Below are 14,459 nucleotides of genomic sequence, written 5' to 3' on the forward strand. Positions count from 1 at the left end.
AGTTTCCTTCTAGATAAAAACATGACATGTAAAGACATCAAGACCTGATTTTACAAGTCAGATGCAGATTCCTTGGAGGTGTAAGGAAAGAGAAATATTAAGGGAATTGAAGCCCTGTCTTTTTTCCCCTCATTAATCTGCTTGGTGCGGTATGTGCTTCGTGTCCCATCATTAGGGAGATTATGCACAGACTTCCTTTCCCATCATTAATATCACATCTGCCTTAAGAGGTATCAATGACTTTTGCATGCCTCGTGACTTTTTGAGTCTTCTGCCTTTGAATCTGGTTTTCTCTCCAGATTTGCTGAACACTTAAAGTTTCAAATAAAATGGATTGAACCTGTTAGGTATTCATCATTACCTCTGGAGATGACACTCCATGTTTCTCAGCATGAATAACTGAAAGTAGAGACACCTAAAATTTTGAGTGTAACTGACTTTGATCAAAGTTATATGACAACGCAAGGAAGAAGCTTGTAACAGAATCCAGAAACACTGGTGCCTAGTCACTTAACATAAATCCATTCGAGAGCTTACATGAATAAATTCTGGGTACCGCTGACTTTAAGAAATAAAATATAAAAGGAAAATGAGTACAGAGGAAATTATAAATGTATATTGCTCAGAAAGAAATTATTTCATTAAACAGGGAGTTAAAAATGCTTTTGAAAGTAGTCTGTCACAGCAGTACTTTCTTTTTTGTTTTGTTTGTTTGTTTTTATTTAGCCAAGATGTTTGTAGAGGATTTACTTGATAATATGTAACAGTATCAATAGGCACACTCTAAGTATTGAATGCTGCTTATCAAGAAATCATCAATAAAGCTTTTAAAGAAGGGCTGGATAATGTAATGAACCCAAATTGGGTACTCTCCAGGTTGGTTTTGTTTGTTCAAGACTATTCTGATTTAACCATTGATGATAAGTGATTTGCCTTTTTATGAAGGCAGCCTGTATCAGAAAAAATCTGTTGCAGTAGTTACATGCGTATACACAGATATGCAATGAAATCTCCTGCGTGTTACGCACTTCATAATTCAATGCTGTGTGATTTTTAACTTTCTGGGAACACGATGTGTCTTGTAGAAATATTACAAAAAGGTATCATAATTAAAAGCTTAATTGGATGAATCCTAGAAGACCTTTCCTAGGACCACTTATAAAATTGCCTTAGATGCAAATTAATCTATGGAAAAATACTTTCCTGTGAAACAAGGTCCAACAGCATTGAACAGTAGCTTGCACTATAAGAACATCATACACTAAGGATAATTTAATAACATTTTTACTTTTCACTCTTTAAGGGTACTTTGCAAAGCTCCAGTTTAAGTATATTGAGAGTCTGTCACTCAGAATTTTAATATAAAGCCCAATCTATGGATAATAAGCTTTTTCTGACTTACAGTTTGAGTAGGAGGCATTTTTGAAAATGATGGATTAAACTGTTGTTTCAGAGTTGGAAAAGCGAATTTAATTGTGAATATCATTCTGCTAACTCAAATTTAAAAATTGAAAACTTACCTACAGACTATGAAAAGGTGGAGAAGGTGCTAAGTTGTGTATGGGATTTGTTTTTTTCCTTAGGAAACAGCTGGTTTTATGCCTGGATCTATTTCTGTATGGTAGCAGAGAAGTGCTACATTGCTAATGACTTTCAGCAACGCAGCTGGATTTAGTTAGTGAGGTAAGATTTTTGAGATTTGGAATGTGTGTGACAAGGAAATCTCTGTTAAAGCTGCTGCCAAAGGCTTTTCTGTGAAAGGACAATTTGCAGTTGCTGTGTTGACTGATATCTTTCTGTCATATGTCTCAGGTGCTGACCTACTGTACTGTAAAATACTTACTGAATGGAGGCCCTATGTTGTATCAATGTATTAATTCGTTATTCCTTACAATGTTTTTATGCAAAGTTGATTGGTCACCCACTTCATTGCGTTGACAATCACTCTGTAGGGCAAATAAATATCCGCTGTAAGCCAGGTTTGTTTTCAAAACCATATAAGACTCAAAATTGAGAAGGTTAGATCCAAGAAAATAGAAAATTCTTCTTCAAAATTTAAAATTAATTTGTCAGAGTTCTAAATTACTGAATTCTTAACTTAATAATGATCACCAAAGAGTTCCAAACTTTTACTTGAGCATTTTTTATTTTTTAAGAGGAAACATGCATGGAAGAAAGAGAAAATTAGAAGCCCTTCCCCTGGTAGTGTTCTATTTCCAAGATCAAAATTTCCAACTTAGATGATTTCTGTGAAATCTTGTATTTTAAGGACATGAGTGTCCTCAGGAAGCTTGTTTCCCCTCATGGACTAATGAGGATAAATGAGACTTGATGAGGCTTGAGGGGAACATACTAGGGCTCACAGGAGGTGAGGCTGGTGAGAATTTTAAAGCAAAACAAAGGTTTTCCCTTTAACAACATACAGAGGTCTATGGAGAAAGAGAAATGCCTCCAGTCTTCTCACTCTGACCTTGCCTACAGAATTTCCAAGGCTGCTAACAATTTCTGTAGCTCAGGAGGTTGGTCAGTGGGTCTCTGCTCTAGATGTCGCTTGCTGCAAGACCCACTCCTATGAGTAGAATTTGCAGCCCAACTATGGTAAGTGGCAGTATTGCTGGAAAACATGAATGGATTTGTCACATTTTTACTTTCCTTTAAACAGTTTAGCATCTCACAGCTTCAGAAAAGACATCTGTCATTTCTTTTCCTCCCAGGCTTCTTCCTAAATAGTGATTTGACAAGATAAAGTGATTTTGGAGGTAACTCAATACAAAACCAGTGACTCAGTCTGGGCTCAGATGTGGTCTGACTTTTTCTAGTCTTAAATTGGTCCTGTTAATAAAAATGGAGACTTCTTTACTCTGTTTTTTTTAAGTCAACTTTAACATATAATGTGAGCAATGAAATTGTTCTCTGACTGTAGCTAGCTGTTGATGAAGCGAGCTGATAGTCTACTGCTCGAACACCCACAGTACAAAAAAACCATCAGAACATCATTATTGACCACTTCTGTAAAACTGTAGAAAACTTAACACAGTTGCTGCTGAAATCAGTTAAGAGACTGTGGTTGTCTTCAGTCACAACTGAATGAAGCCCTAAAGCATGGAACATACTGATATTAATAATACTGTCATAGAGAAAGTTAGGTTAAGACTAGTAGAAATAAGATTCACATCTGGTCTCTGTCGTAGATGTCACTGAAATGTCTCGTGTTCTGTGCTCAGCAGCACCTGAAAATGAAAAAAGTTGCAGTCTCTGTTCAAGGGTATGAACATTACAGAAAGGCTAAACGGCTCATTGAAGTGGTCTTCAGTAATGCATTTGTGAGGAAATGGCCTGGAATTATTCTCTGTAAGCAATAAATCTTTGCCAAAAATTTATACGTCAAAAGAAGCAATATTTTAAGAATAAATTATAAATAAATTAATAACCTAAAGATAGTAATCTTGCAGAATCTGATAATTAAAGTGTAACTTCAGGTACTATAAGCAACTCAATTAAAATTTACATGCTTAACAATTTTAATACTAAGTTTCAGGGTTTTTTTATTTAAAATGTCATCTGAGCTTTTGTGAGTTATGAAGGAAATAATATCTATTTTCTCCAGCCTACATTTTTATATTTTCTTAGAAATTCACAATGACTGTGAATGAACGTACATGTATACTTCTCATATATAAGCACTGCTAAACATCTTGATGTTAACTGCCCCAAAGTACTCCTTTTCAGCAAGACAATATACCGCTGTAATTTCACCAATGGGAACCTGGCAGTTATAGCAATTACACGTTGGGCAGGAACACTTTAAAGGAGCTTTGTGGCGGCAATCATACAATTGGGGAGAATTACAGAATGCTGGATTTTAAGACCAAAAGAAATCCCTCTGTCCCGACCTCCGTAAGAGGCCACACAACATTCAGAAGTTTAGAAGTGAGCTGACCAAACTTTTGGAAAACTGGCATCTTGATGGAAATATTTCATATTGTGGAGAGCCTGTTGCTGTTCTTGAGCAGATATTTATTGATTAATTATTCTGATTGCTAAAAAAAAAAAAGATGATCAGAAAATGCAGATTAGAAGAGGCTAGAAACTAACAAATCTATTCTTTTCCAAGCAGTCCTTGGTAGATTTTAGGCTACCCACTTCTATAAAGACCCTCTGATACTAGAGATTTTTTTCACTTCCCGGTGCCTTAGCTGTCCTCGCTGTCTCTTGTTTGCTTGTATCCTTTTTGTCAGGAGATTCAAGGAATGCACTGGCTCAGCACTTAATTGTAATCAGCAACAATGAAGAAACACTGCTTCAAGAGACCGTAGTCTCCCTCTTTCCACAAGCTCAGTTCCTTAATTTCGGACAAGGTTCGACAGGCACCATCTCTTTGACTTCCCTTTCTCACAACTGATCACAGAGACCTTTGTCCCGGCTTCAAAATGCAAAGGAAAGGAGTTTTTATCCCAGGTGGATTTTTTTTTCTGGGGCTTGGTTGTTAGACCCTGTTCTTTGCTCATGGGTATAGCCTGAAACTCTTAAGTGTGTGGGCCCAGGGCTGATTTGGGCCCGGGGCTGTTTTTTCCCCAGGGCAGCTTTTATCCATCCTATTCCTGGAATTTGTCTGCTGGCTTGCATTTCTGCTAATGTAATGGAAATTACACAATGGAAAACAGATGACTTAAAAATCAATACTTAAAAATTGTCTATCTAAGCTTGAATTAGAAAATATTTTTTTTTAATTAAAAGATACTCTTTCCCTTACACATTATTTATTTATTTAACTACACTGAACCTATCCCAGCGTCACAACACTATGATATTGAGAAAAAACAGCTTCTTTTTCAGCAAGGCAAGTTACAGTTTAATGTCTTGAAGCACAAGATTAATTGGGTATGCAATGTAACAAATGTTAGCTTTCTTGAAATTACCCAGGCAGTCGTTATTAGACTTGACCCAATAATTTGAATCTCCTGCATCAAGGAAATCTGTAGTTTGACTATACACAGACTGAAGATTTTCTTTGCTTAGTCTTTAATCCCTGAGCTATCAATTCATATGAGATCTTGCTATCACACAATTGGTGGAGGAAAAGGTAAAGAACTGATCACTGGTCATTGGATGATCTTTATCTTTTTTAAAAGAAAAAAAAATTCAGTACATGACATTGCATCTTTAAAATATTTGCGGCAAGGTGTAACTTTGATTTTGTTGTGGATCTTCTTAATGACTTTAAGATTATTGTTAATTATGCCTATTAATCTGAATGATGAATATACAGAACATCTGTAAAGGTGCATGTAACAGTTGCTAGTTTTAAATATACACATCCGAATATTAAAGTGCAGATGCTGGAAGCAAGAGATGTAAGAATAACTATGGGAGAGTGTGACAACTGAGAAATTAGCTGAAATATGATGTGCAAGAGTTTGGATTAGAAGAGGAAGCAGAGGTGGGAGGCTCAGACCAATGCAATTGACAGCAAGAGACTATGTGTGCTTTCATGTACTCAGGGGAATGAAAGCTGGAAAGAAACAGATAGTGACACAGTGACAACCTTAAAAGGGTAAGTGAAACAGTGTTAGAAATGAAACAGTGTTAGAAATGTCTCCCTAACTTTTGTGCCAAGACATTTTTTTCATGCATTAGAAGTTACTGGAAAAAGGAACAGAAATCGATGTTTTCTCTCTATATTTGGCAAGCTTTCATTTGTTATCCCTCAGATTTTCCATGATAAGGAGTTCAAATTCTTGCCTTTGAAGACCCTGGGTTTTGGCTATATCCTACAGGTTTTGCTTCCCTCCTTTTCCAGCTCACTCTACTCAATCCAACGGAGGTATTTTTCACCTTCTTCTCTACCTTTTACAGATTTCCCCCGCATTTCCAGAATTCTTTGGAGGACTAAATTTACTGTGTTACTACTCTCTTCTTCATGTCCTTCCTCAGAAAAGGTTTCCTTAGAAACCCTAACCCTGTTTTCCCTATGAACAGTTAAGCCTAGATTTAAAGGTTTAGGATGGAGCTCAGACTATACCCAATGGTGGGGTTTGGAGTGAAACCCTGTAGAGTTCCTGTACCGGTGTTCACTGCCTAATATTAATCTTCCTGAATGTTTTTTTTTTTTTATATATATATATATGTTTCTAGAGGCAATTTCTCTGGCAGAAAAGGCAGTTCAGCATGGTTTCTAAATGCAAGGGGAAGTTAGGTGCCTCCTGCCAAAAGCTTTTCTCCTGGAGTCACCTTTTCTGGAGACATTCAAAACCCGCCTGGACGCGTTCCTGTGCAACCTGCTCTAGGTGAACCTGTTCTGGCAGGGGGGTTGGACTAGATGATCTCCAGAGGTCCCTTCCAACCCCTATCATTCTGTGATTCTGTGGAGCCCATAGACTCTCTACAAGGGACCATGGCTCCCATCCTGAGCACCTGCCCCAAATTCCACCCTACATGACACAAATGAAGAGGTGATGTTCCTGTTGTCAAAGGGTGTCTAAGGCGCCTTTACGTTCCTGTGTCCAGAGCAGACTCTTGGCACAGCAGTGTGATTGCTCCCAAGTCCAAATGCTTGTTACAGCAGTTACCTGTCACTGGGGCACCTTGATCAAGCAGCCTACTGACCAGTCCTCAAACTGTGCAACTGCCAAAGGGTGGAAGGGTTGGGAATCATGACTCCTGATCTTATTTTTGGTTAGTGGAGAAGATTTTTTGAGGGTTTAAAATAGATAAAGTAGTGTAATGTGACTTGGGAATGAGTAACTAAACACACAAAGTAGATCACTTAGTAACTGAGATCTAAAGAAATGATATCTCAATAATTTTGCATGAATGTCGGAGATGATAGTTTTAGAATAGCCACTGCAATTGCAACAGCAGATGCATTAGTGGAAATATAAGTGATACAGCAGGCGAAAAGCCAAATCACAGTTCAAAGATCAGCCAAGAGAAAATGTTCACAGGAAAAAATTGTCTATAAAAATGCTTTTGAAAAGCTCTGGAGGCTCCCTAATCAAAAATGGCCAAGCGCCAGAGAGAGAAAATGGAACAGGTAGGACCTGCAGAGACAGTAGGACAATGCATAGCAAACGCCAGAAAAAGGGATGACAGAAGAAGAGCTGTCAAAGCAGATGGTATCAGGGTGATAGTTCTGGCAAGGTGGAGAGGTCTACTATCCGAAAGCTGTATCTCAAGAGGACGTTTGTGAGCATGCTTGGACTATGAATCTGGAGATTTGCAATATTGCTATTTAGTGTAAAATTAATTCAGAAGTAGAGGTGACTGGTTTGTAAAGAAACTTTTAAGCAGTTGTGAAGTAGATGTGAAGTGGAACAGAGTGGCATTGTAGTTAGTAACCCTGAGGGACTAATGTTTTTAAACACTTAACGTAAAATAACAAATAATCAGGATCAGTTCAAAAGCCTTGCAAGATGCATGGAAAAAGACTTGGATGTTTTTTCTTTTTTTTTTTTCAAACAATAATTTGTATTTTTAAAAGTGTAATAGAGAGACTTCTTTATTTTTCTCTGTGCTATGACACATTTTTCTTTGACCTAAAATTTCCATGGGCACTTTACACATACCTCGGGATGTGTAGAATACGCTGCAGCCTTACAAATGCATCATCTTTGGTTTAGAGTATGTGTTTGCTTGCTATTGAAGTTAAGCTGGCAAGTTATTTTATTGTAGGTCTCTGTGCTATAATGTCTATGGACCTAGCTTGAAGTTGAATTCCCCTCTAAATAATTTCCGTCACCTCAGCACATATAAATATATCATATATATCATATCAGGCTGATAGAGTTGGGGCTGTTCAGCCTGGAGAACAGAAGGCTCTGGGGAGACCTTATTGTGGCCTTTCAGTACTTAAAGGGGGCTTATAGAAGTGATGGGGACAAACTTTTTAGCAGAGCCTGTAGCGATAGGGCAAGGGATAATGGTTTTAAACTAAAGGAGGGTAGATTCAGACTAGATAGAAGGAAGAAATTTTTTACGATGAAGGTGTAAAACACTGGCACAGGTTGCCTGGAGAGGTGGTAGATGTGCCATCCCTGGAAACATTCAAGGTCAGCTTGGACGGGGCTCTGAGCAACTTGATCTACTTGAGGATATCCCTGCTCATGGTGAATTAGGTCTCTTATGTTTAAAAATACAGACCAAAGGGAGTTTTGCAAATACTAAGGAAAATAGATAATTGCAAGATTAACCATATGGTTCTGTTTATACCAATCTGGCATGTTTTGGGAGTTTTCAAGGTTAGATTCTGCACTTTCTCCTTGCAAGTAAGCAGAAAGCGGTGACTTGTAACTATTTTGATTTCCCCACACTGGCGTATGCCACAGAGCAGAGGGTTGTGACAAGGACCAAATGATGTCTAAGAGTGGAGAACATCACATTAATTTGTCCATTTTGGGGTAATAGTAGTCTCTCAGGAAACTGAGCACAGAAAAAGATAATTTTGCTTTTAGAAGGTAGGGTCCTACTGCGTTAGTTGATTCTCCTGTGAATGTATTATTAAGTGAGATTCAGGAATTGCTCCAGTGTTAGGGAAAGCCAAACAATGAAATACTTTGCAGCTCTCATTTGATTGCGTTGTCATTGAGAATGATCACTGAAGTGTGCTTAAAAGGAGTTATTGTAGCACATATCGAAAAATCAATACAAATGTTAGTTGTCTTGCAACATTGTGCTTTGGGATTACAGTAGCTGGGAATGGCTGAAGTCAATGCCATTTACGAAAGTGGAGTTTATGTGGCATAAAATGTGATTGCAGAATTTGCTGTGAATTGGAAGGTTTGTTTACATTGGCTGTATTGAGAAGCTGAGCTCTATTTTAATTTTCATCAGCGCAGCAACAAGAAGAACAAAACCACAACTGAGTGGGAGAAGGGAACGGGAGAGAAATGAATCTATTTGCTCTAATATATGAGCCACAAGATGCTTTCTTTACTAAACTCTAATCATCAATGTCTAGAGCAGAACTAAATGGAGTGTTTTTTACAGACAGTGCTGGGGAAATATCTTGGCTAGTGGAAAAATTGTTAGAGTTGATGGAACCAGAAAAGGAGAAAACCCATTTTAACTCTTAGAGTTTAGGTTGAATTTTCATGCTTTGCTGGTAAGGTGCCCAGCAGTGTTCCTTTACCCATAAACTGGAAATTTGATGTGGAATTCAAGAAAGAAGACACCCGTAGAAGTACACAATGTCATTTAGAGTAGTTTTTGAGAGAAAAAAAAACCTGTTTAAAAGTAAAGCTCATTATAGATCACTATTTTTTCTTGTGCTTCACTCATTTTGGTGTTCCATCATTTAATGCGGTTTAAATCAGCAATTTTTGCAAATTATTTTTGTGTGAATAATGCATACTGTGAATCTGTTTTCACCATTTATAGGCATCTTTTTTACAGAAGGAAAACTACAGGCCTATCTTCATTTACTTTGTAGTCCCTGCACAGTACTGGAATGGGAAACATGGGGTCAATCAGCGCAAATGAGAATCGAGCCACATGTTTGAAAAGCAATGAGCAACTGCAGAAATATTTTTGAAGAGAAGAGCTTGTTATTAGCCTTTCTAACACAATCCTCAAAGGTGCTGGGGGTTCTTGCTACTCATCAACTTCAAAGGGAATTCAGTGTTCAATATTTTCTTGCAGAATTGGGGGTGCAGAAAAGAGGGCCAGATGATAATGAGCTGATAGGATGACAAACACTTATAAAAGGAAATGCTCTATGTGAGAAAGCATTTCTTTGATGATTTTTAGTATGTCATGGGTTGTGCAGTGACAAAAAATGGCATAAGATGGCAGTAAGAGATTGCAAAATATAGTGGTTTGGAGTGACACATTCCAGTGAATCAACCCACTGGCTTGCAATAAACATGATTGTATAACAAGGGACAAAATGGGGGCTGCTGAGCTCCATCTAGGCACTGGTTTCTAACTTTTTTGCATTTTTCTTTTCCTCGGAGGAAAATCTCCGGTTTATTTGACATTTATACTTTCTTATCTGAGTGTGGGAAAATGGAATAGTATTTCGCACCGCATTGCCATCTGTGTGAAAGCGCTTGAAATTCACTGCTCATCCTTTTTTATCTGTGCTGTATGAAAATGACTCCAAATTTAGAGTCATATTAAATATGGCATCATGTGCTGACCAGAACAAAGTAGGCCGAAACAACCCCGTCAGTAATGCACAGGCAGCTTTACAGCCTTCCTAGTGAACCACAGGCAACATGACCAAGAGGCTGTGAAGATCATCCACTGCTGAACTCTGGTGTGGAGGACAGACTATTGCAGGCTTAGACCTGTTTTGACAGATCTGGCCAAAGCCCAGGGGTCTGCTTGGCCTGAGGAAAGTAGAGCTGGTGAGCCCTGGGGAAAGTTTTGTTAGGCGCTCTAGTGGCACCTAGGCTTTTAGGGTCTTCTTGTAACCTTTCAGTCCAGGGTTGTGACCTGGAGACACACGACTGCCTTTTCTTGGCCAGGGAAATTAGTTTTATGAATATATGAATATGAATATATAATTGCTGTTTATGATAACTGTATGAAAAGAAGCCGGAGAAAAAGAGACGGCTGTATTTCTGGAGACTGATTCCAGTAGGATTTCGCCAATTTAAACATTGCTATAAAAGACAATGTATGGGTTACTTGCAAAATATAGGCATGTACTTTCTCAGTGTCAATGATTTCATTAGATTTGTGTTGGAACTTTCAAAAACGACTTTATGTTCGTATTTAAAGCTACATTCTATAGTCCTGGTGTATACTTTATGTTCCTCTCAAACAAGATTCTCGTTTTATGAATCCTTTGCAGTGGAAATGATGATAGAATTTTTAACTGGTGCTTTTCATCCTTAGATCTGATAGTGCCTTATAAATGCACATATCATTTACCAAAAAGGACTATGTGATCAAACAAAGTAAAATTAACATAAAGCAACAGTGAGCAATAAGCATTTTCTAAAGTGACTAGCAATGTATTTCCTAAGCTCTTTTTTAGCAGGGAAAGGTAGATGTGGAAGAAATTTTTATGTTTGCCTAAGTTCATGATTACTTTCACTCAAAAACCTGATTCTTTTCAGCATCTGCATTAATGTAATCACTCGGGAGTTTTGTGGTTATGTGTGATTTTTATCTGATATCTAAGCCAGAGGTCAAAACACAAAATTGGCATTTAGAAAGATGATGCGGATTTGTCCTGCTCCCTGAAGGCCTTGGTCTGTAAGCCGGGAGATGGATTACAATCAGATATGAGTGTTTCCATCTTTGAAGTATAAGATCTTGTTTCACTGTAGTTCATATATACCTGATTCCTTGCAATCAAGATTTTAACATTTTAGGAAATAAAAAACAAAAGTCAATTGATATTACTTCAGCATTTTTTTAATAGTGATGCTTCTGGGAAGGTCAAGTGGACATTTTTTTTGAGAATAGAAGTAGATTAATTGATCTTTTTTTAATAAAATAAATTGACTAAGTGAAACAGAATAGAAAAAATACCTTAAGAAAAAAATCTTCAGCTGCCCAGTGCAGTGTTGAAGGCAGGTCCTGGCTTCCAAGCATAGTTTCAGTGAACTCAGTGGCATTGCGGGTTGTAGCACAGTCTGTACAGTCCTTTTTGGTCACCCACTGCCTTTGAGGATTGGCTGCGCAAGCTTCTGCTCCACTCCGGACTTTTTCAGGCTACATCTTCATGGGCAAGTAGTGGGAGCGACTAGCTGTATTTGTGGAGCAGAGCAGTTGCTGCTGAGGACCTAGTGCCCACACTATGCCTATGTACTTCAAACCAAGTCTGGTGTGGTCCTGTACATTGAATACTGCTCTGAGGCTGGGGTTGCAGTCCCGGAGGATGTCTTCCAACTTACTTTCATCCAAAAAGAATCCAGTCAATATGTTCAGAGACCACTCCATGATGCAAACTGAAGCACACCAAATGGTGACAGTTAGAAGATTTTCTTGAAAGCATGCTCCTGGCCTGAACTCATACCGTGACATACACTTGTTCTCAGTCCTTCTACTGTGCCATGGGCTCCTTTTGCTCAGCATTCATTCTCTTGTTGTTGTTGGTTTTGTTCTTTGTCTTGTTCTCCTTCTTCTCCTTTTTCCTTTTTCCTTGTGTTTTCTTATTTCATCTTTCATGTTCTTCTACCCTGCAGTCTCCTCTCCTTCAGTGGCATACCAATGCTGGAGCAGTCTTCCTCTCCAAACGAGTTCACCTGACCCAGTCATTCTCTGGAAGCGTGCAGTATTAACATGAATTAAGAAGCAAATGTTGAACAAAACATACGGAATCCATCACACCTGTTTTCTGCATTTAGACTAGGGTAAATGGATTCATAAATGGGTTAATACCTCCTTCTATGATAAAGTAATGGGGGACAGAGTCTGGGAATGATCTCCTGCAGAGGAAGTCTCAAGAACTCTGCTGGTTGCTTGGGAGGTCTAGCATGGAGAAATCACTCTATTAATTCCCTGTATTTTTGTTTTTTCTCTAAACATTAGCTATGGGGCACATTTGGAGAGAGATATTTAAGCTAGATGAACTATGCTAGGATAAGTAACCTGGTTTAGTGGGACCCCTCACTGCCTGGCAGGAGGGTTGGGACTAGATGATATTTAAGGTCTCTTCCAGCTTACACCATTCTATGATTCTGTGATTCTATAACAGTATCTGCTGTAAAGGACATGGACTATTCTATTGCCAAAAGCTGTGCAAGACTTTTTTAACTCAACTACATGGCACAGAGTGACACAATATTGCAGTTACATAATTAGCCTTCATACTAGAATTGCAGTTGAGTAGTATAACAGCTTTACATATATATACACGTAGATATATATATGTAGGAAAGCAAAGGTAGTAAATATGTCATAAGAAGTACTTCACAGTTATTTGACCAGTTTTAAAATGTCAGTGTTCATTACAAGAGTGCTAGTGGGAAAAATGGAGTTCAATTTGAGATTTAAATCATCCATTGACTCTGTGAGAAAGACAGAGTAGCATTAGAACGAGCTTACTGCTTTCCATTTCTTTTGCTAATATTTTTTATTTGGTGTTGATATCCATGTTGGACCAAGAGATTTGAATGCTATTTTATGCTATAATGGTAAATACATGACATTGTAATGAGGTAATAATGAAATTCCAATAACGGTACATTTTACTGTGGCTGTATCCTGTTAATTCTGATGAGAAAGTGATAAAGATCCCTAGATTTTGACTGAATTATGTAAAGAACATAAAAGTTTGATTTAATGAAGTTCACACTGGTGTGTTTAACTCACAGATTCATATAGATAGGTGGATAGGAGCACGCATTAGTAGATATACTTGAACTAAAAGTGTGATTTTGCCTCAATGGCAAGCATGGACCCATTTAAACAACAATATTTTTACTCATTGCCCAAATTTAATAAAATTCTGATTAACCTGACACTAGAGGGAATTCTAGAATTCAGAGTGAAAGTCCATTTTTCAATAGTCTGTTGCAGAAAGACTTGTGCATGACAGATCTTTGAGAGAGTCTTCTGCCCCTCATTGGCATTTCTAACAGGCCAGAAGTGAACAACTATAGGGAGCAATTTTGATGCAGTTTATCAAGTTATGTATGACAGCTCAAGATATGAGATCAAAAAACTGCTAACCTTCTGGACCGAAGTGGGCTAATCAATACATGGGCCCTGTCTTAAAGACTCAAGGGAGAACTTTTCCTGCAGATACTGGAGTAAACCCACTTGCTGTTCTGTAATAATCTTGATAAGAGCCTTTGCCCTTGTACTGCTTTTCCCTTAAGGTCTGATCCAAAGGTCATTCACAGCAAAGAGGATTTTCCAGTGGGTTTTGGCTCAGGTCAGCGAGTGAGGTCAGGTCAGGCATTGTGAAGCTTGGCAGCAGTGGCAAGAAAGGGAACCAAGACCCAAAGACCACCAAGGCAAAGAAAATCCAAAAGTGAAGTTTCAGAGTAGACTGAAAAATCATGCTAGGGCAGGATTCATCTTACCAAACTCAGGCATCTAAAAGTTACTTGTCACATTCCCTTCATAGCCATAGGATAAGAAAGAAATGAGATAGTGATTCATTGAACCTGTCTTAGATATCTACTTTAGGATGAGATGGATAGCCTTATGGAGGTGCCTCGTTCTCTCCTTCGACTATAAAGGAGCCCAGGGGACTAGCTGACATTTAGGCAGCTGACTTTTAGATGATAAAGTTAGAAAATCCCTGTCAAGAGAATCTGTAGAAGTAGCTGTTGCTACTGCTCTCCCCTTTGCTCTTCGTAGCCATTAAGACAGTATTGCAAGTAGGTCTGCTGGCTTGAAAAGGCACCCTTCTGATACTCTGATAGGTCGATGCTATGCTTTTCGTCTAGAAAGTATAAGATAGAAAACAGGTATCTAATCATTTTACCTGAAATAACTTATTTCTCACAAAAAATCAGGATTTTCTGATCAAGAGTAGTAATTCCAGTTGAATAAAC

General features: G+C 38.1%; 1 long non-coding RNA gene across 1 annotated transcript in view; it reads left to right on the top strand.

Annotated features, from left to right (window-relative positions):
- The window catches only part of LOC134513439 (uncharacterized), a 44,119-nt gene that overhangs the window by 1,494 nt on the left and 28,166 nt on the right, over window positions 1-14,459 (top strand). The window contains exon 2 of the long non-coding RNA XR_010070427.1: window positions 1,584-1,683. This is a non-coding gene — a long non-coding RNA (uncharacterized LOC134513439). The remainder of the gene's footprint in view (window positions 1-1,583; window positions 1,684-14,459) is intronic.

The sequence above is a fragment of the Chroicocephalus ridibundus genome, chromosome 3 (assembly GCF_963924245.1).
Source record: "Chroicocephalus ridibundus chromosome 3, bChrRid1.1, whole genome shotgun sequence".
Classification (NCBI taxonomy): Eukaryota; Metazoa; Chordata; class Aves; order Charadriiformes; family Laridae; genus Chroicocephalus; species Chroicocephalus ridibundus.